This window comes from Silene latifolia, chromosome Y, assembly GCF_048544455.1.
Source record: "Silene latifolia isolate original U9 population chromosome Y, ASM4854445v1, whole genome shotgun sequence".
In the NCBI taxonomy this organism is placed as follows: domain Eukaryota; kingdom Viridiplantae; phylum Streptophyta; class Magnoliopsida; order Caryophyllales; family Caryophyllaceae; genus Silene; species Silene latifolia.
Genome location: NC_133538.1, coordinates 438,237,177 through 438,261,516, shown reverse-complemented (window position 1 = coordinate 438,261,516; position 24,340 = coordinate 438,237,177). Strand labels below are relative to the sequence as shown.

The 24,340-nt window shown below is 37.7% G+C and overlaps 1 non-coding gene across 1 annotated transcript; it reads left to right on the top strand.

Moving 5' to 3' along the window:
- Window positions 1–5,193: 5,193 nt before the first annotated feature.
- Window positions 5,194–5,300, top strand: LOC141635327 (small nucleolar RNA R71). Its single transcript, XR_012540024.1, has one exon. It is a non-coding gene; the product is annotated as a small nucleolar RNA R71 (small nucleolar RNA).
- Window positions 5,301–24,340: the final 19,040 nt, after the last annotated feature.

The following is a 24,340-nucleotide window of genomic DNA, read 5'->3' as shown; positions in this document are numbered from 1 at the left end:
ACACTAGTATGGGCATTATCCTCAATGGCCAATACGATAGGAAATTATGCAATCAATATAAAAATGCATGATTTCTAAGCTAAATGCAAACTATATGACATATAAACAAGAGTGAATGCAAACTAAGCTATGCTATATGATGCATGGGTTTTTGTTATGTTGGAGAGCATAATTTAGATTAGCTCTCAATGCATATGCATAAACTTCCCCAAACCAAAATGGACACTATTTCTAATGTCAAAAATTAGGGGAGTTCATGCATAAAGATGCTATGCATGAAACTACATTTGTCATTTTGGATTTTGAATTTGGGAACAATTAAAGAAACACCTCAATGTGGCCGGGGTGTGAGTCCTCTAGATGATGCTAGGACTCCAAACTATGATCAAGATACAAATTATATGAAAAACAAGAGAAATAGACAAACCTCCATCTTCGCCCATGGCGTCATCACTATCATCTCCATCATCATCACCAACTTCACTTGAATCATCATCAACTTGCACTTGAACTTCCTTCTTTTTCCTCACTACCCTCTTCTTCTTATTCTTCATTCTCTTCATTTTCTTCACCTTCTTGTACGCCACTCTCAACAACAACCATCTCCTCTTCACCCAAGCTACCACCTCTAGAAGCACTAGGAAAGAAGGTTTTCTTATTCGCCCAACTAGGCAAAGGACAAGATGGGTCAAGAAGTCCTTGCTTAGCAAGATGTAGGAGAGGTGGATATTGTGCTTTATAAGCATTGACTCTATCCTCATAAGCTTGCTTGTGCATTTCTTTCATCAAGAGAGTCAAGTAGTCATTCTCTGCCTTTAACATTTTTGGGTTAAAATTCATGGTAGGTGAATTGGTAAGGTGGGGTAGTGATAATGGAGGATGAGGGCTCGACAATGTCTTCCCCTTGGTGTTGTATAATAAACTCGGCTTCCTCGGAGAGTGGGAGAAGGTAGTTTGGCCTATGAACATTCAATCGGCAAATCTTGCTTGGCAATATGAAGGATTTAGCATCTTTTGTTAACCACCCAAATTTGTCATCAAGAGTATCATTCGTGACCCATTTGAATTTTTGAACCATGGTGGCTAGATAAATGATATGGCCTCCCTTAACCGGTTTATAGGTGCTATCCTTGTTGAAGTTCCGGTTGAAGTGTTTGGCCAAATAAGTTACCAAACCTCCATTAACAATAAAGGCCGTGCCTTCTTTGCCATGATCGACTTTGAGCCACCTCTCAATCAAAAGTTGAAGAATGTTGTACTTTTTGGTGAACTCTCTTCCAATGTTCAAGGTCGACTCGAGATAAATAAAGTCAAGTTCGGTGAAATGGTTCGTACTCTTCCTAGCAATCAAAGTATGCCCAGCAACCTTGTGCCATACCCTTATGCCCGGATGATGGACAAAAAGAGCACGACAATCATGATAAGATGTAAACTCTCTACCGGTAATAGCCTTCCATAAGGGAGCGGGATCATACTTGGTAGTTTTCTTTGTGTAAGTCGGGTCATTGCTAAGGCCAAAAACATTACCAAATTCTTCAAAAGACAATTTCCTATCAACATTCTCGAGCTGGAATTCAATGTCCCTTAGAGCCTCCACTTTGGTAACTTTCAATGAGCTTAAAAACTCTAAGGTGAGGGATGAGTAAGTCAACTCTTCCATATTAAACAAAGTACTCAACCCCATGGACTCGAAAAAGGTCTTGGTTTGCTCTAAGACACCCAATTTTGACAAGGTCTCTTGGCATATGAATTTGGTGGCTAAAATAGATTTCTTAGCAAAGGAAACAAATTTCTCCCTATGAGAGTCGGAAGTGAAAATTACCTCCGGATAATCATCTAGTTGTTCAACAACCGGAGTAGAAGTAGTATCTTCCATAGGAGGAATAGACTCTTGAATTTCCAACCTTGCATTTTGAACCACCAATGCCTTAGATGCTTGAAGAGCTTGTTGTCTTTTGGAAAGGTTCTTCTTTGGGGGTGCCTTACTTCCACCTTTTGTTCTTGCCATGCTCCTTTATGTAGTAACACTAAAGATAAGCTTGGTTTCTTCAAATTCCAATAAGACCCAAATCGATTTAGGATAGTTGAATGTTGCCTTGTATCCCAAAAATCGACTCAAACGTTGAAGATGTTGGTGTTTTAATCACTTGTTGTTGGTAAAGGAGTGATTTAATTGTGTTTTTAGGAAGTTTGGGGTTAATTTGGGTGATTTTAGTTGAGAAATTTGATGTTGGTTGATGGAGAGAATGAGGGTTTTTAGGGTTTAGAGTTGTGTTTATATTGTGAATGAGGAAATGAATTGGGAAAGAGGGGTTTTTAATCCTGTTATATTTGAAAATCAGATGGGAGACGAGCGGATTGGGGTCGGGACGAGCAGATTCTGCTGCAGTTGGCTTCAGGAAAAGACACGATGGGACGAGCGGACTGGTTTGGAGACGCTCGGATTCCTTGTCAGGGAGAAATCCCAAAATTTGTTAGTTATAAGACGAGCGGATTCCCTGTAGGATGAGCGTTCTGGCTGAAACGAGCGGATTCCCAAGTGGGACGCTCGGATTCTCAGTTAGTGCAAAAACTTCTTTTTCCAGCTATCTCAGGACGAGCATATCCTACTCAGGACGCTCGGATTATTCCCAGGACGAGCAGATCCTCATCGGGTCGCTCGGATTGTCCCTCAGCCACACGAATTTAGGTCCATCCGTGGGCATTTCGTAACCCGTGTCATTTACTCTTTATTTCTTGTGGTCTTCATTGTGGGGGCATTACGAAGGCTTGGATAGCCTAGGCAATTTCCTATCCCCACACTATGTCAAAACACTACACATTAATAATCACATAAGTCCTTCCCTCACTTTCTCTCAAAATGATGAAAATATTGATCAAGGCATAAAAATACAAATCCAAAATTGAAAAAAATGCAATACAATAAGTAAAATGCAAGTTAGGGAGTTAGAATATTTACAAGTTGGGTTTTAGGGAGGACTCCACCAAACTCTCATCTAATAATGAGATGTCAAGGGGGCATGTTCAAGGTGTTGTTGATGTTGCTCAACACCTTGAAGAAGTAGTCGAAAGCTTGTTCATTGTCATGCTAAAGATCTTCAATAGACCTTTGCACTTGTTGTTCTTCATGGTGGTCTTGGGTTATAGCATTACCGATATAGGGATTGAATATCCCCTCAAACTCATCATCCCAAAGACCGCATACTTCATATACTTGTTCCCCAATAATATCATGAGTTGTCAAGAGCAAATCTTCTTCCTTCTTGTCATTATGGCCAATGAGGCCTTCTTCTTTACTTGTCATGAGTGGTGGTGAGCTATTCAAGCTCTCATTCTTGTTGAAACATTCTTGTTCCTTAGACGGAGCATCTTGGAGGTTACCCATTTTCTTCTCCCATATGGGTGGTGATTCTTTACCCATAGCTTGTTCTTTGCATTGAGATGCCAACTTCTTCCTATCACTTTCTCGGCTATAGTGATCAGCCATGAAACATGGCTCATGCAATCGGGGAGCTCTCATTGTCTTGTTAAGATTAAAAGTGATTGTTTCATATCCCACTTCAAGGGTGACTTCCCAATGTTTCACATCAATCACCGCTCCCGCGGTGTGTAATAAAGGTCTTCCTAAAATGATAGGAATGTTGGAGTCTTCCTCAATATCAACAATAACAAAGTCCACCGGGATGAAGAACTTGCCAATTCTTACCGGCACATCTTCCCATACCCCTAAAGGTGTCTTTGTTGAACGATCCGCCATTTGTAGTGTGATATTAGTGCACTTAAGTTCTCCCATTCCTAACCTTTTGCACACCGAATATGGCATGACACTCACACTTGCCCCAAGGTCACATAGAGCTTTGTTGATTGTGGTGTCGCCAATGGTACATGGAATAGAGAAGCTTCCCGGATCCTTTAGGTTTGGAGGTGAACTTCCTTGTAGGATGGCACTACTCACTTTAGTGAAAGCAATAGTTTCAAGCTTCCGGATGGATTTACTCTTTGTAAGAATATCTTTCATATACTTAGCATAGTCCGGAACATGATTGATTAATTCCATAAATGGAATTGAGACTTCCAAGTTTTTCACAATCTCCATGAATTTTCCAAGTTGGTCATCAAACTTAGGCTTAGCTTGACGACTTGTAAAAGTAAGTCTAATCACAATAGGCTCCTTCTCTTTGGCCTTTTCTTCATCCTTCTTTGAAGCTTCTTGAATGGTGGGTTCTTCTTCTTTAGAGTTTTCAACAACTCTTTCCTTGTCACTAGCATTCACAACATCTTCATCAACGGGCCTCTTCGGCCCTTCATACCTTGTACCACTCCTCAAATGGATGGCACTCACCGATTCTTGTCTTGGGGGATTACCTTGAGGCGGTAATTGGCCCTTTTGTCTTTGTGAACTTGAAGATGCCAATTGAGACATTTAGGTCTCCAACATCTTTGTGCGAGCTAGTATGTTGTTAATGGTGATGTCTTTTGCTTGGCTATCCTTTTGCATTTTAGTGACAAATTCTTGTTGGTTCTTTTGCATTTGGAGGACTGCTTTTTGAACATCAAAACCTTGGTCATTTGTTTGATTGTATGGAGTTTGGTTTTGATGACTTTGGTTTTGATTGTAAAAGGGTCTTTGAGCTTGGTTTCTCATTGGAGGTGGGATATATGTTGTTTGAGGATTTTGAACATTTTGGCTTTTGTATGAGAGGTTGGGATGGAATTTGGTGTTTTTATTGTAATAGTTGGAATAAGGGGTACCACTCTTGTATGCTTGTAAAGCATTCACTTGTTCACTTGTTCCCCTACATTCACTTTGGTCATGTCCCAAAGTTCCACCAACTCTCACATACTCCACTTGGAATTGATGAAGATGCCACCATGGCATTAACATAATGCTTAGGTGATTTGGAGGCTTCTTCAAGCTTAGCCATAGCCTTCTCAAACTTCAAATTAATGGTATCAATATGAGCACTAAGTTGAGCACCCAATTGAGTAATAGAGTCCACTTCATGCTTTCCTCCTCTAGTAGCCTTCCGAGGTCTACTATATGGTGAGTTATGGACCGCCATTTCCTCAATCTTGTTCCATGTTTGATTATCATCATCTTCGGTAAACATACCATTTGATCCCATGTTGAGAATTTTTCGTGAGTCTTCATAAATACCATTCCAAAATTGTTGTACGAAGAACCACTCTCTAAGTCCGTGATGAGGACATGAGCAGCAAGTTCCTTTGAATCTCTCCCAAGCTTCATACAAAGACTCCCCATCCCTTTGTTTGAACCCGATGATTTGGGCTCTTAGCATGTTAGTCTTTTCCGGAAGATAGAATTTTTTGTAGAAAGCAAGTGCCAATTTCTTCCAAGAGTCGATACCAAGAGTAGCCTTATCAAAGCTCTTTAACCATTGTTTTGCGGTACCAATCAAAGAAAAAGGAAATAAGACCCATCGAATTTGGTCTTGAGTAACTCTGGTTTGAGAAATCGCATCACAATAGTCACAAAAAGTCTCCATATAAGAATGAGGGTCTTCACTAGGCATCCCCCCAAATTGGCTTCTTTCGACTAATTGGATACATGCGGATTTTGCAATGAAATTACCGGTCAAATGTTGTGGTGTGGGAGTACCATTTGGTAGGTTCTCCTCAGTTGGTACGGAATGTGATGAAAATTTAGGCATTGTGGGTTAATTTTGTGGTTGATTTTGTGTTGGGTTATCCTCTCCTTCTCTTGCAAAAGGGTTTTTATGAACTCAATGTTATTTGGTTGAATGTCCAGAATCTCACCAATACCTCTCAAAGTATTTCTAGCAAGTCTTCTATTGATGGTCAAAGTTCTTTCAATTTCAAGACCAATGGGTAGCAAGTTACCTTGTGATCACCTAGACATGCAAAATATCAAACAACTTGAAAACAATTAGAACAAACCTTGAGGAGTTTGATTTCCCCAAGGTAAAGAAAGACACAACTAAAAACAATCAAAGAAAATCAAATCAAGTTAACACCGTCCCCGGCAATGGCGCCATTTTTTATCGGACTTATCGTTTTCGGTTACTTGTCGTTAAGAGTTACCTAGACCAAAACAATATTTATAACTTCACAAACTACTCTACTTTTAGTAAAGAGGTAAGTAAAGGTAGGATCCCAAGGGACGGGTATTGATGTAGGATTTTCGATTGTAGGTAAGTAAAGGTAGGATCACAATTTGGGTTGAGGTAGGAGATCAACTAAACTAAATAACAATGTAAATAAAGTAATGAAAGCAAGCAAGATGATTAAAATGAGATGTAAACAATTGATTAAAAGCAATAGGGTGTCATGGGTTCATAGGGGATTCATGGGATTTGATCATACAAACATGTTCTCTACTAGATGCAAGCAATTATTGTTGTGATGGGATCGAGTTAGTGTATATCTTACAATCCCTATGAAGGTTTGGGTCTTGGAGCCGAATCGATTAGATTTTACAACACCTACAAGTCGACTTAATCCTCCCTATCCAACTATATGCATGGTCTAATGAGACTCGAGTTGGTTTATGTCTTACAAGTCTCATTGAAAAGATAAGTGATGGGTAAAAAATGCAAGGATTCATAGGCTCGCATTTCATCAAACATAACATGTGCATAAGTTGAAATCACAACAAGCAAGCAAATTAACTATGAAAGCATATTAGATTAAGCATGAATCAACCCCCATGTTGGTTTCCCCTAATTCCCCATTAACCCTAGTTAAGGTGACTACTCACTCATTATCAAGTTTAACATGCTAACAAGGTTGTCAATCATACTAGCAAGACAAAATATGATTAACAAATGAAGATGATTAACAATAATTAAAAAGGATTAAGAGAGAATAATACCTAAATATGATTCCAAATAATAAAGAAAAGAATAATAGAAGTACTTGATGATTGATGGAAGGTTGTAAATCCTCCAAATAAACCCAAATAATCTTCTAATTACCCAAAATAAATGATGAACAATAGAGAAATTAAGTAAAGATTAAGAAATGAGATTTGTATTAATGCTAAATTAAGAGTTGATTACAAGATTAAGATGAGATTAAGAATGCATAAGAAGAACGTGATAATCTAATTCGTACAATGGGGTATTTATACTAAGGATTAGGTTCACAAATTAGGGTTACTAAGGGCTTAAATAAAGATTAAGACCCTTAAGAAAAGTTGAGGAAGTGCTCCTCTCGAAGGAGATGTGCATATCCATTTTGGTAGTCTTCATGGAGTATGCTCGTCCCGAGCGGCTAGGCAGTAGAGACGGTTGGCACTGGAGCAGAATCCGAGCGAATTGTGGGTCGGGACGCTCGGATCATTGGGCCTCAAGACGAGCGTCTTGGCCTCGGGACGCTCGGACTGTGCCAGGGCGACGCTCGTCCTGGAAACTACGCCGCTCGGATTCCTTCACAGTCACTTCTCTTCTTTTTTTTCTTCAACAATCCTAGGGGATTTTGTTGGAGATGCAAGTATCCTTTCATCATTGCCCAATCTACTTTATTATCTACATAGGTCTTCTAGCATTGTCTTTTCTTTGATGCTTGGTCATTGAATTCGATCAATTTAGCTCCATTTTGCCATGAAAATGCAAGGTTTGCACTCCTTTCCTACCAGGGATCAAAACCTCAAAGAATATACAAAACGAGAAACTAAAGATAGTAAATGACCAAATTATGCACTAAAAAGCATAGGAACGAAGCTAATCCGGGGACTAAATATGCTCAAATATGAGTCAAATCAAGGATAAAACAAATCATGATTTCAATTGCGTGATAGTGACAAGACACCTCGAAGACCCGCGAATTGGCTCGCGCCTCTTCGAGCAGCCCATGCGGCCACGTCGCTCAAAACGCACACAACCACCCATTTCTCTATAAATACCCACCTTCACACACCATAACACCTTACGCGAGTGTCCGCCCCCTCATTTCTCCCTTAAAAGTCTAAACTGGATTTCTCAAGTCACAAACCGACACATGTTTTCGACCTACCGATCGAAAACACAAGCCTTACACATTGTTTGGTACCGTCATTGTACATTAAATCACTTGCCCGACCATCTCGACCAACTACACCATCACTAAACATAAAACACTCTTTTACATTGCTAAAAAAGTTTTCAAACCGAGTTTTCCGACCAAACAAGTTGATACACTTTAGTCGATTTCTCCTCTCAAGCCTAGCATGTAAGTATGAGGGTGTAAACATCCTCTTCTATCATGTTTCTCATCTGTTTTATGACTATAAAATGCTAAAACATGCATAACATGATTCAAATATGGGATAAATGAGCCAAAACCGAATTTTGGCCGGAGACAGGGGCTGCTTGTATAGCAGCAGGGCTCGCGCCTAAAGCCCCTCTCAGGCCTTAATCCAGCCGTGTTTGGTTTCATCTTCCCCTTTAATTCATTTCTTATTTGTAATCGGTTTTTTACCGTTTCAAATATTTCAAATCATTTCTTTCATGATAAACTTTTAACCATAAAATATTTTTTTTTCACCCTTGGTTCATAATACCATGACGGTTTAATCCGTGTTTCGGTGATAATATTTGGTTAAATACAAATAAAAGGTACTTTAAAACCTTCTATTTCATTTCTTTACATTTTCAAAACAAATGCATTAGTCATAAATACAAAATCATCCTTGGTTCTACATACCATGTCGGATTTTAACCCGAGTACGATGATAAAAATTGACTAATCACAAACAAATGAACTTAAAACAATTAGTTCATAATCATTTTCAAAACTATTAATGTCAAGCTTGCAAAACCGAACCCGGCATCGGATATTGTCAAAATAATGATAATTATTCAAGTCTCGTTCTTCAAATCAACACAAAAGCGGTCTAAATGAACTTTTCAAACCAAGACGGGTTCAAACACCCTCTTTTCAAACCATTTTACAAACCTTTTAATGGTCAGAAGGCGTCCCTTCAACCGTCTGTTGACCCGCGCCTAAACAGGCAAATCATTTTCCCATTTTCAAACAAGGACAGGTATGTTTGCATCGCCGGATGGCTCGCGCCTATATAGGCTGCCTGATGCAAACTCTATTTCCTTCCAGCACTTGTCTAGGATGATCCCGACATCGGTTAACCCGAATACAGGATGGATCAGATGACGAATCTGCCCATTTTACATTGTATTTGAAAAACGCCTTACTAAGACAAATGGATCACGTTATGCACCATAAACCTAACTCGGTAAATGGATGTTTAATTTCCGTCTTGCATGCAAATCAACATTAAATACAACTCGACGTCAAATACTTGATACTTGGATTAAACAACTGACATAAAAAGCTCACATGTTAGGTTCAAACTTGTGGATGCGCATTCATGCATTTACCCGTTTTATCAACTTTTGCATTTAACCAACCAAGATCGATCAGTAGAGGCGGCTACCGCGGGCGGGATTGGGTAACCGATTAAAGGGCTTCCCAATACATACCTTCACCTCTTACTCAGAAACTTTGGATAGCGGACGACTTTATCCAGGGCGTACGAGAGTCATCCTAGAGATAGGATGCTAAAGAGGGACGATTCCTTATCTTTAGTACCTATGTCAAACACTGCTTTTTGCCTTGGTTGACCTAGGTATAAAGTGGATTCGAATGGGTTCCAAGCATCCCACAAATTCTTGGTGGCGACTCCGAACATCTCTTTCATCGTTTCGAGACCCTTGCCGAGACGAAACCGACCGATCTAAAACATTATGATCGAAAGCATTTTACGACGCTGAGCGTGGCTTTCAAAAGACCATTGCATGTCCACAGATCGGTTGGGCGTTGCAGATGGCTATGTCCACAGATTAGCGACTCCGCTGGGGAGGACTAGGACACTTGTGTCATTGTGATCCCTAGATGGTGAGACTCGAACGAGGTCTTGGTTGAAAGGCATTAATTGATATTACGGTCATAGTCAGGTTCCTTGTCCGGGCCCACAACCTAACCATTTTCGACCAATTGGCTTGTCTCGTCGGTATGAGTTTTCTCATCACCGCGTTTCGAATCCCGATTGAGTCAAGCATACCGTTGATGTTACACATTTCTGTTTTGTCAAAGGGCTTTCATTTCCTTCGAGCACGAGGCTAGGGCACCCTCCTTACACATTTTGTTTTGATTGGTATCCCTCTCGAAAATCGGGGTTTGATCGCTTGGTGTGTAACCCACCCTTTTAAGCCAAAACTCATGTAAGCATTATGCATAATATAATGAAATTGCAAGTGCTTATGTGTTATGTGATCATAAGTCCATCCGTGTCATTTCAAAATTTCAAAAAAACACCTTTTTGCGCCGTTATAATGGCCATTTCAAACCTCGGTCTTTCGTCGACCGTCGTATTTCAAAAAAACATGCCTTTCTAGGCCGTCGTAATGACGATTTTCAAACTCATTTTTCTACAACCATTTCAACACACCTTTCTAGGCCGACATAATGATGATTCAAACCCGGTTTTCTACAACCATTTCAACACGCCTTTTTAGGCCGTCGTAACGACGATTTTCAAACCCGGTTTTCTACAACCATTTCAACACACCTTTCTAGGCCGTCATAATGATGATTTTCAAACCCAGTTTTCTACAACCATTTCAAAAAGCACGCCTTTCCTAGGCCGTCGTAATGACGATTTTCAAACTTGGTTTGCACAACCATTTCAAAAACACCTTTTCACGCCGTTATAATCGTCGCGTCAAGACACGGATTTTAACCCGTCTCGCGCCAACACAATGTCTATTTCAAAACCCGAGAAAGGCACAGACCTCTTTCTCAAAAAAAAATTCAAATCCCGAGGACCATACACCATCCCCGAGACCTTTTCAAACCTTTCAAAATTAGATTTTCAAAACATACAATTTTGAATTTCAAAAAGCATCTCTGGAAATAGTACATTGTTTTCAGAGCCGACTCAAACTCAAACCGTCTTTTGAAAACAAACTTAAGATAAACTTTTCAACTAACCGACTTCTGAAGATCCCTATTCTTTTGGAGCCGTCCATAAAGCGACAAACGAATATTTTGAAAATCTCTATTTTCGAAAACTTCAATCCACCATTCCAATTCCGCCTCGTGTCTATCGAGTCAAAGCAAGCGTACTTATGGGTCTTTAGTTATGAGTCGTCTCACCTCGAGACTCGTTCAATGGCATCACGCCATTACGTTGGACGCGAGTCAAAGTTCGGTCAACACCGTCACATTATAAATCGATTCAGCACCGAGGCACCACACACGGTCGCCCTCGTCCTGTTGAGTCTGATCTATTTTTCCGTCCTTTGTGTTGTCTGTGTTTAGTCGTTAAACCGTGTCGGATTGACATTTAATGTGAGCCATTTTTCCGCGTCAGAGCCATGGCCCCATCTTCAGCATCATCCAACAATAACAATGACAACAGAGATGTTACGACTGCTCAACTAGCCAGCCTGCTCACCAATCTTAAGTTACCCTGGACCGTGTCGAGACTCGTATCGACACCCTGGAAAACAAGGAAACCGGAGAACACAACACTCCGCCTTTGACTGAAATTGAGGAAAGGCTCAAGCTTTTGGAAGAACAACTCCTAGCCCGTGGTAACAACATCCACCTTGAGAACAATCAAATATTCGAACCCGTTGGGGATCAACTACCCGACAACTTTACCTTGACTGATGTACCCAAGTTCAAGGGAGTGGAGGACCCACTCAACCGCATTCGAGCCTTCAAAGATTACATGGCCATAAAGGGGGTCAAACAGAAGATCTTCACCTGGATCGTCCCATCATCCCTGGAACCGATTCCCCACCAATGGTACTATTCCCTCGACCCCAAGAACCTTACTACTTGGGATGAAGTCGCCGTTGAATTTGCACGCCGAAAATGTCGAAATCCAAGCTAATACCCGCACTCTTGACGTCCTGACTGAGAATGATAAGGAAGGTTTCACGGAATTCCTAACCTGTTGGAGGAGGGTAAGCACTCAATTGGTCAGTAAGCTGAGTGAATCAACTCTGGTTGAGAAAATTGTCAACAACCTCCGCCTGGTTTATGCCAACCTGCTGAGATATCCAAACATCAAAATGTTCCAGGACCTACAGATCCTCGGGACCCGCATTGAAGACGACCTCCGCAAGGGTGTCCTGGGTAAAACCACTGGTCGAGGCTATCAAGGATCTACATCAACCGGACCTCGCCCCTATGGTCAAACAAACAATATTGATGAGGTCAATCTCCTCGAATCAACCACAAAGAACACTGAGCATCCTGAAAGGGTATTCACAAACTTGGAGTCAACCTATGCCAGTGCCTTAAAAAGACTCATGGACCAAGGGAAACTACAAATAATTGGGCCCACTCCGGACCCATCCAAGGCCAAGAAAACCCGTTTCTAGAATCCCAATGCCTATTGCCAGTATCACCAGGGAAAGGGTCATGATACGGAAGCCTGCTTTAAACTAAAGCACATCATCCCATATATGATCGAGAAAGGAGAGCTACCTTTACCTCCACCCATAAAACCAAACAATAAAACAAACCCCTTGGGAATCCATGCCATCTCTGACGACGAGCCAACCTTGGATTGCTCACACCTCATCTTGCCAATTGATGACAAGGTGAATTCCTTGGAGAAGGATGCCCCAGACGGGATTTTTGTATTCAGCGCCGCGACCATGCTCACCATTTTCCAACAAGTTGAGGAGGCCATAGCTAGTCTCTCAGAAAAGATTACCCGACTTGAGGACGCTTACTACCGGTTGATTTTCAACCCACCAACACCAACACCGCGCCCGAGGAAGGGTCATCTAATCACCCAAAACTACCCTCACCGTGAAGGATTTCTCCCACGACCATTCTAGCACGCACGCCACCATAATCAACCCCACAAAAATTACCCCCACAAAAACTTCTCTCACAAAAACTATCCACCGAGGAATAACTCTCCAAGATACCCTCGAGATCCCGAAATCAACGGTATATGAAGATACGACGCAGAGGATGTCTACCTAGTTCCGGGAAAGGGTAAACAAGCAAAAGACATCGGTCATCTTACCCGGTCCGGACGCCCCTACCAAAACCCAAACAATTCAACAGTCATTCCAACAACGAATGACCAGGTTGTCCCGGACGCGGACACTCAACCCAAGGCTTCTGAAAACTCGATCCTTAAATAACTGCAAAAAGCAAAGGCCAAAATTTCAATTTGGCAACTGATTGCTATGTCCTTCGAGCATCGGCAGGCTTTCCTACAAGCCTTGGGAATGTTGACAGTTCCCTCTACCTCCTCTCCTAAAGAAGTGGTGGCACATATGACAAGATATGTCCCCCGACCTGAGCAACCCGGTCATCTTCTCTGACGAATATATCCCTCCATTCGGAGCCAACGATAACCTGGCCCTATACATCATCGTACAATGCCTCAAAAAGAATGTGCCTATGGTTCTAGTGAATAGCGGATCTGTGGTTAATGTCATTCCCCTCAAGACGGCTCACAAACTGGGTATCAAAGAAGTTGATTTGGTCCCAACTAACCAAGGAGTACGCGCCTATGACGGCACTCGTCGTAAGGTTGCGGGGTTTATCACCTTGACCATTGCAACTGGACCCTTGGAAAGACAAGCCAGTTTTAAGGTGGTCGACATCGACGCCTCTTTCAACATACTTCTAGGACGTCCCTGGATTCATGCTGTCAAGGCCGTCACCTCAACCCTCTATCAGAAAATCAGGGTCCCTTTCGACGGGAAAACAATCACGATTCCCGCCTCCCCGATCAAGGCTATCATGAAGAAGGGAATAGCCTCTCAAGTCATTGAGGAGGACGGCAGCGAAATGTGGGGATTCCAAGCTGTGAATGCCCTAACTGATGAATCAGTTGTTGGAGTATGTGTCCTCAACAATAGTGCAATCACATGTTTAAATCTCAAATTATGAACACGTAAGGGATGATTCATTATAAAGTCAACTGATCAACATTAATCGGTAATGACTAGCTAACTAGAGTTTAACATTAGTGTCGTTTGACGGTGGTGATAAGTTGATCCCTTAAGGTCATACCTATAGGACAACTCCCTTAATAGACAAGTTGATTAATTGTATATCGATACAAGTTGATCAATTCCTTAAATTTCAACAATCCGTTTTGTGAGTGAGAATATTTATATCTTATTGTAATTTGATTAAATAAGATTTATTTTAGTAATTAAAAGATTATATTAATAAAATTCGTTATTGTTTGTGAAACAATTAAATTAAGAATGATTGATTGATTATAATTGTAAAATGTTGTGAATTATAATTATATGACCCATTTTATTTATGTGATCAAAATTACTAGACAATTTGATATATATAATTTAATTAATGTATATAATGATATTTATTTGATAAATATGCATTAAATTAATTAATAACATGTTACATGCTACATGTGACATATTGTGTGACAAATGACAAATTGACAAAATAAAATGAAAGTCCATTTTATCTATAATGACCGAAATATTGGAGGGATTATAGGTTAGTGGGTGTTTTATTTAATTGATTTATAAAATGCAATCTTAACCTATTTTGGAGTAGCCTTACATCTACAATTCTTGTGAAGAACAAAAGAAAACGTAAGAAGGCCATGCATTGGCCTTCCTTCCCCCCACCACCGGCTCCCCCTTTTCTCATATAGAGAAATTATTATCTATATTTTTTTTCCTTCCATACAATTTCATATCATTCTTATCATTTTACTCCCACTTCTCTCTAAAAATAAGTTTTTAGAATATATTAAATTTATTCATCCATATTCTAATATTATTACTAGTGCAGTAATACAAATTTATTAGAATTATTAAGGGATTCTCATATACTAATCTAGTTAATTAGTATATAAGATTTAAGGGTTTTGTTTTGGGTGCAACAAGAGGAGGATCTCAATACTTGGGATTTTGGAGGATCATCCATAATACTTAAGCTCAAGAACAAATAAGATAGGTGTCCTTATCTGTTCCCTTATTTTCGAACCAAAAACAATGTAAGAACCATTGTTTTCTTGTTTTATTTCTTATTTAGTTATGCATGCACTAGATCTTTAGAACTCATATTAAAATGTTAATTAGTTCACCATTAGAAAATATAATAATAGGTATATGAACCTAACAATTGGTATCAGAGCATAGGATGTTGCATGCATAATCGATTTATTGTTTTTTTGAGTTATTAGTAACTTAATTAAAATAAAAAATTTGTGATTTATTAGATAAAGCCACGAAATCTTAATGTATGTTATATACTCTGGTCCTAAAATATATTTAGGTCATTTTGATGATTTATGGAGTTTTATTGTTCATTTTAATGATTTTTAGTTATTTTATTACATTTTAATGGCTAAAATGGTATTTAAAATACTAAAAATAGTTAAACATAGTCTCTGACCTTGAAATTTTTATATGACCTCACATGCATATTTTAATTATTGAATGTAAAATTTCATATAAATTTGATTTATTTTGTATGATTTATGATTTTTATGAGATAAAAATGAATTAAATGGAGGTAAAATAGTTAAAAATAGTTAAGCTTCGAAACAGGCCATGAAATTTTAATATGTTATCACATGCATATTTTACTCACTATGTGTAAAATTTAAGATGAACTTGATTCATTTTGCATGATTTATGAATTTTTGAGTAAAAATAACATAAATAGTGACTATTTTAGCATAAATAGCTAAAATAAATTACATGGCATGAGAAAATTATTTTAGGTTAAATTTATATCCCACTTATCAGATATAAAGTTGTAAAGTTGATTAGATCAATTTTTGTATACTTTAGATGTTTTATTTGATAAAACCGATAAATCGCAACTACATTTTTCTCGAAATAAATTCCAAAATTTTAACCATGATTTTTGACATTATGAGTATCATGGATATATTCCAGAATGTTCAAAAATTTAAAATTCAATTTTTGAAATTATTGTAATTAAATTTGGATTTATTTCATAAATGTTACTGTCTCCTATTCCGAATAAGTGTCCCATTTGGACAATGGCACGAAAATTAAGGAATATAGTTAAAATAATGAAAATTATTGTATAGGGGTAAGAATAGGTGAGTTAAATAATGAAAAGTATTGAATATGATGGGTTATGGGTGGTTGGGGTGGTAAATAAAGAAAAGAACTAAGGGTAGGAAAGTAAAAAAACCATGTCCAAATATGACAAATGGGACAGTTATGTAAATAGACGGAAATGGCAAATGGGACAGTTATTTAGAATAGGAGGGAGTATGATTTTAGGGTCAAAATGAGCATAAAATTATATCAAGTTGAATTATTGTCAAAATTTGAGTAATGACTAATTTTTGAGACCTAAGAGTGTTAGGATAATTAACTTGGACTAAAATTAGATTTTAGTATTAATTTACGATTTTAATAAGTTAAAAGTCGTGAATTTCCATAAAATCGGGTTATATGATTGATATAAATTAAATAGGGCAATTTGGCACATAATTTGGCATGATAGAAACATATTATAATGTCATATTTTATTTATGTAATTTTGAATTATGTAATTTATCTTAGTATGGCCTTAGTTTTTAATCGATATTACCCATAATGTAAGGGGATATTGATTATCTTATAATTTAATGTGATCTCGTATCACTTTTATTTTTATTTTTACTAATTTTTCATATTACAAATGTATAATATGAATAGCTATGTATTTTTATTATTATTTGTAATTCCGGAGTTCCTTCAAGACGGTGCCATTCGGAAAGGCGTTCCGACGAAGATGGTGTTCTTGGAAGGCGTGCCACTTGAAGATTCAAGGGACCAAAGGAGTTGGTTTCCGAATATGTAATAAATTATTTGATTTTCTATTTTAGGAAGGTCATACTATGAATTTATTTTTGCTTTGCATTTCTTTTAATATGTTTCATGCATTGTCAAATCGCCATAATAACACATGCATATCATATCGAGTCATCGACCGTGTCAATTATAATTATCGAGAATTCGACTTTTAGTTCACTTAAAATTGATAGATAATAAATTGACAAGACCTTTACTTTTAAAAGATTGAGACTTAGCCTTACCAAATAGTAGGAGCCCATGAATCTCAATTTCATAAGGGGTACAATACGATTTTTCGGGGTGCTTCTATTGACGTTTGGTAAGTGGGGTAATAAGTAGTTATTACACTTCGAAAGTTTCGTTGATCTCAACGAAGGTATTTTGCGACCGTAGCTGCAATAGGTTCGGGCTAAAGATGAATTTAATGTAAAATCATCGACCGAGAGTTCTAAATGTAGAATCGGTTAAGAGGGTTAACCCACCAAGTTATATTAGTAAAGATGTAGAGGGCCCGCAGGCTCACATCCAAATTAATATGAATTTTGGATCTCGGAATCATTTATTATAGTTGGGTAGAGGTCGCTATATAAATGTTATACTTGTATTGATATTTACAAGTATTATAACGATAAATGTTTATAATTCCTTCATTTTCTATTTTGTAGTCAACTTGATTAGTTTGCAATGTCGACTCCAATTTCATCCGTATCAACTAGCGCAAACGCTCCACCACTCCCCCCAATGCTTCTTGGCTCCGATCCTTTATGGATTGATGTAAACTTGAAAAGAATGGTTCTAACTTCGCCAATTGGGATGCGCAACTCCGTTTGGCCGCGGAAGGTGACGACAAGCTTCGTTACCTTACCGAAGCCGCTCCCACCACACCTACTACTAGGTCAACCGCCGCCGTAAGGGAAACCTATAAGGCCTACCTAAAAGAGTCGGCCGCTATCAAGAATGTCTTGATTTTCTCTATGGAGCCCGATCTCTAAAGGAGTGCTATTAAGATGAGCATGGCCTATGAGATCTACACCAAGCTTGTGACCATGTTTTTGCATGCTCCAAGAATCATCCAATATGAGGCAGCCTCCGCATTTTTCGAAATCAACATCAAAGAGGGCCAAAAGGTTAGCCCTCATATGCTCAAATTGATTGAGCTTGTTAAGACTCTTAAGATCCAAGGGGTTGACATTCCCGAACAACTCGTTATAGACCGAGTTTTACATTCCTTGAACAAAGTCAAAGCATATGTACAGTTTAGGGTAAACTACAATATGCAAAACATGAAGACTTCTCTCCATGAATTGCACAAATTACTTGTGCAAGCTGAGAGAGATATGGGTCTTAATGTTAGCTCAACCAAGGATGTGCTCGCAATTAACAACAAGAGCAAAGGGAAATTTAAGAGGAGTGCTAGTAAGAGCAAGAAGCCCACCCCCTTCAAGGGAAAAGGAAAAGTAATTGAGAAAAGCTCTTCCAAAAGGGTGCTACTTCCGAAGACAAATGTCATTATTGTAATGGCATAGGACATTGGAAGAGGAATTGCCCGAAATATCTTGGAGATATCAAAGCTGGAAAGATTGTTCCAGTAGGTAATAAATAAAATTCTCCCTATCATGTATGTTTTGAATTTTAATCTCAACTTTGGTATTTGAATACAAGTTGTGATTCTTACCCTTTTAACTTGTTATTAAGGGCATCTAAGCAAAGACAAAGGCAAAGACAAGCAAGCCTAAAGAGGCTCTTCAAGGGAAGCTAGAGTAGCCGCCCATAGTAGAAGACCTATGGAAGCTTGGCCTTTATTTTGATAGTCTTTGTTTTATTGTTGTATTTTGAACTTGTTGTTTTAGAACTCTTTAATTTCCTAGTTGGACATGGAAATTAGTTTATTTTATTTTATTTTCAAGGACAAGTAATTGTATTTGAATTTTAGTGGCTTGGTTTTCAACCCAAGTCACTCGGTTTATGGAAATTTTTCGTTCTAAAACTTCTCATTATACACCTTTCATATTAAAACATAAATTATGTTGACTTAAACTAATCATAAAAGAATTACAACGATGAGATCATTGTAATTAGTTCATAAGCCATGAATTTTATTCTCACTTATGCTTTTGTGACTTGACATCACACCTTATTTGATATAAGAAAGAATGATTGTAAAGTCAAAAAGAGTTATTTGAACTCTAAATAAAAGGGAAATTTTATAAACCAATTGGCTACACCACTTATAACTAAGACTTGAGACCACTTATAAGACTCCATACGAGCTATAAGAGGGCTTAAGACCTTAAGATTGTATATGACGTGGATATGAGTCCAATCCTAAACCTTTTTGAAGCTAGATTATAATGTCTTTACAAAAGAGTAATCATTAAGGTCATAATATACGATATTTTCTTCCTTCACAATCATAACTCTGAAATTGTTTGTTCCTTATAAGGCTATCTTCAAGAAAAATAGATGTATTTTTCAAAAGATAGAGTGGGAGAAAATTAGCAACAAACATACGACTGGTTAGGAACTAGTGAGGAGAAACTCATGACATATGAGTAGACCAAAAGAAAGCTTTCTTAGGTAAATCTTCAGACTAGTGAGAAGACCAAAAGAAAATGTTCTTTACATAATAAGACTATGAAGTGGTTAAATCAAGCAAATTCAATTCTATTTTACATAAGAGCTAATTGAACCAAAGTAAAATCTATGCAATGGGATAAATTTGTTTAGGGTTGCATAGATAGACATAAGAAATGTCTACAAAGCTAAGTTAACGTGTAACTATGCAAAGATCCATGTTATCGTTGCTACACCTCATAGTGTGTTAAAACCAATTTCTAAATAGGTATTTAGAAAGGGATGTGTGTGTGACATAAGCACAAGGTTTTAATTAACACTTAAGATAGCAATGATCTTTTTAATCATGTGAAAAGAATATGGTTTCACTCGAGTTGTCATGAAATCATGTGCATGCATGGATTTGAGTGGGAATCAAAATTGCTATGTTTAGACATGAAATTCAGTGGGAGAAATTATCTTCCATATTGATGTCATATTACTCATTGACAATATCGTACTAACACTATCATTGACGAGTGAGTGTTTTGATTTTCAATTCTCAATGAAACAAGACATGTTGCATTCCAAAATTCTGAATCTATTATGACATAGGGAATTGTGGATTGGCACCTAGATAAGTATCCTATATTGATAAGTGACACGTCTGTCGCGTTCCTGTCAAAAATACCAACTGGCTCTAACTAATATAGCTAGGGAAGTCGGGTCGAATCCACAGAGAGGTAGGAAATTGTCAGCTTATTCTAAGTTCGTCAAAGTAACCAAATGGGGGGTTTTTAAATGTGATGTTCTAAACTAAGAAGAGTAAGGAAGAGAAAATAAGAGGAAGGAATTAATCAGATAAGGAGAAACAGCTAAGACAGACGGTTCACCATAATCATTCAGTCAAGTAATCTAGGTCTCAGATTAATGCGAATACGATCTAAGGGGTAGCGAACGTCACCTTTCGGTCCTTAATTCACCCTAAAGCGTAAATAGCTTAGCTTTCGCCCTCACTACAATACCCTATTGCTCGCTACTAGTCTCGCCTTTTCCAACCTTTCGGTCCAGGTCAAGGGTCACTAAAATATAAATGTCTAATCGCGTCGACTCAATCGGACAGATACAATTAACTGCAGCATTTAAACAACAAAGATTACACCCGCATTAACCCAATAAATCGACTACTATTCCCTCATGATAATGGATCCCCTATAGTCTTAGCATGGGGGAATTAGCTACTTATTACCATCGAATTAATAATAATGACAAATAGATAATTAAAACTAAACATGATGATAGAACTAATAAGGATTGAATTTAGCAATTATGATAACAACTAAAAGAGGGAAGGAATTTAAGCAATAAATAAGATCAAAGATAAAAGTAGAATAATAATACCAATCGCAAATTCCAATTCCGAGTAGCAAAGTGTAAAGGAAGAACAAAAATCCAAGAACAGTAGTCTTAGGTAGAGTAAAACGAACGTGAGAAGAGAGCCCGCAGTAACGTAGTCCCTCCCCTCTATCTTATACGAAAAATCCATCCTAAAACCTAATCTATGGACTAATTACAAAAGCCCACAAAACAATTAGGCGAGAATTAACTAAAACAGGACAAGCCACTCGATCGAGTAGAAATAAACTACTCGATCGAGCAAATGAACACCAAACCACTCGATCGAGTGGTTATAAACCACTCGATCGAGCACTTCTTGCAAAACCTCCTCGATTGACTCTTTAAACTGCTCGATCGATCAATCTTGAGTATATGAAGCATTCGATCGAGCAGAAAACTACTCGATCGAGCTATACAGGCACGCTAGACTTGAAATGCCTTCCGAAACCAGTTCACGCGTCTCCAAAATGTTAGATTCCAAGCTCCGGCTCCTTATTCTCCATGAATGCATGCAATTGGGACAAATTAGGCTCGATTTAACTCCTCTTCGGTTAATTCCTGCAAATTACATAAAACGAACGAAAGTAGGATCTTCGGGGGCATTTGTAGCTAGATGCTACATAAAAAGTGCAGAAATGCGTGTGAAAATGAGGTGAAACCCTTATATAAAAGACACGCATCAATAAGATCCTTGATCTATTCAACATCAACAAGGTTGAGTAGGTTATTCATATTGATGAAAGTGGAATTACTATGATAGAGTCATAGTCATTCACTGAACCTAATAAGTTGTTGATCACATGAAAGGATTACTAATGTTTCCGCCATTAGAACGATCATGTATGCCATTATATGCACATACCATGATGAATGATATGCTTGGAGCATAATAAGTCATTTGAAAGCCTTAAAGAACATCCATTAACATTCTTGGGAAATTTGAGGACTCGTTCTTATGTTTGAATAATATACTAAGTTGTGTCTTGAAGGGTTACACAAACTTTAGTTTCCAAAGTAAGGATTTATCGAAATCCTAGGATGATTTTATTGACTTAGGAGTGAGTGACTAGAAAAATGTTTTAGTTTGAACCATTGCAAGTTCTACAAATAGAATCTAAGTACATTGTGATGAGATAGTCAACATAGGGAGTGAGAGTAGATCCCTCTACCAAAGATTTTATCACAAGTTATATGATAACAGTGGGAGCATCTTCTAAGTACAAGAGCCCAAGTCTAGTAAAAAGACTAGACATATACTTAGATAAATTCATGTTATTAGAAATAACATTGAATAGAAAGAAATAGCAATTCATAAAGTTGGAATGTATGGATACATGGGATATCCACTTACCAAGCTTTTATTGCAATTTAATTAGTGTAAAATGTACACTATAGATTATAATATATGAAGTAGTAATAAGGTATTGACTATTCATATATGATAATAGCATTTATCGTTCGAGTTTCTTTAAACTCATCCATTACTTTGTTATATCCAAATGGGTTGTTGAGACAATATTGAACCCCATTAAAGTGAACTGGATTAACATAGTATGCGCCCCTGGTTACTTATAGACAGACTATATGAGACACTCTGTCGGGCAGTGACCGCTTATAGAGTTCTGGAACTTCATAAAGCCTGGTCGTGGCAAGAGCTACTATAGTATTCTTATGAGTCAATTCTTTTGACTATAGACTATTCACCCAAGTTGGCACAAGTTCCTGATTGGCTTTAATTTATACTTTACGACTGTCGTAACTAAAGTCAAATGAGTGTATTTTGGGTCATGATGAACTGTGGCTATACGATGGAATAGTGCGATAGGAATTGTCCACCCGCTTGTCAGGGTTGTTGAAAATCTCAGGGCCACTCGAGGAGAAGTGAACTGAAAATGCGTGGCCACGCTCGGAAGGTATCTACGGTAGATAATTCATGTCAGACAGTTACTCTCCAGATCGAGGAAACCACTCACGATATGATTAAATGCATGTACGACCTACAAGACACCTTGCATTAAGTGGGAGATTGTAATAGGACAAGAGAATTAGTGACGCACACTTGTCCCGGACAAGTGGAAGATTGTTCGAGTATGTGTCCTCAACAATAGTGCGATCACATGTTTAAATCTCAAATTAAGAATACATAAGGGATGATTCATTATATAGTCAACTTATCAACATTAATCGGTAATGATTAGCTAACTAGAGTTTAACATTACTGTCGTTTGACCGTGGTGATCAGTTGATCCTTAAGGTCACACCTATAGGACGATTCCCTTAATAGACAAGTTAATTAATTGTATATCGATACAAGTTGATCAATTCCTTAAATTTGAACAATTCGTTTTGTGAGTAAGAATATTTATATCTTATTGTAATTTGATTAAATAAGATTTATTTTAGTAATTAAAAGATTTTATTACTAAAATTCGTTATTGTTTGTGAAATAATTAAATTAAGAATGATTGATTGATTATAATTGCAAAATGTTGTGAATTATAATTATATGACCCATTTTATTTATGTGATCAAGAATTACTAGACAATTTGTTATATGTAATTTAATTAATGTATATAATGATTTTTATTTGATAAATATGCATTAAATTAATTAATAACATGTTACATGCTACATGTGACATATTGTGTGACAAATGACAAATTGACAAAATAAAATGGAAGTCCATTTTATCTATAATGACCGAAATATTGGAGGGATTATAGGTTAGTGGGTGTTTTATTTAATTGATTTATAAAACACAATCATAACCTATTTTGGAGTAGCCTTACATCTACAATTCTTGTGAAAAACAAAAGAAAAAGTAAGGACATGCATTGGCCTTCCTCCCCCCCCCCCCCCCCCACCGGCTCCCCCTTTTCTCATATAGAGAAATTGTTCTCTATATTTTTTTCCTTCCATACAATTTCATATCATTCTTATCATTTTACTCCCACTTCTCTCTAAAAATAAGTTTTTAGAATATATTAAATTTGCTCATCCATATTCTAATATTACTACATATTATTACTAGTGTAGTATACAAATTTATTAGAATTATTAAGGGATTCTCATATACTAATCTAGTTAATTAGTATATAAGATTTAAGGGTTTTGTTTTTGGTGCAACAAGAGGAGGATCTCAATACTTTAGATTTGGAGGATCATCCATAATACTTAAGCTCAAGAACAAATAAGGAAGGTGTCCTTATTTGTGCCCTTACTTTCGAATCAAAAACAATGTAAGAACCATTGTTTTCTTATTTAATTTCTTATTTAGTTATGCATGCACTAGATCTTTAGAACTCATACTAAAATGTTAATTAGTTCACCATTAGAAAAGTCTATTAATAGGTATATGAACCTAACATCAGCATCCTTCGATTCTGACCCGTTCTCCAACCTCACAGTCAATCGCATTCTGATGCGCCAAGGATATTTCCCGGGCTTGCCCCTCAATCCGCTGAAGAGCACCTTGCCTCCCTTGAAACAAGCTAAGGTCCCTAATATCCCCTTCGGGCTAGGCTATGAAGGTACCAATGAAGACATCCAGGACATGAACCTCCTA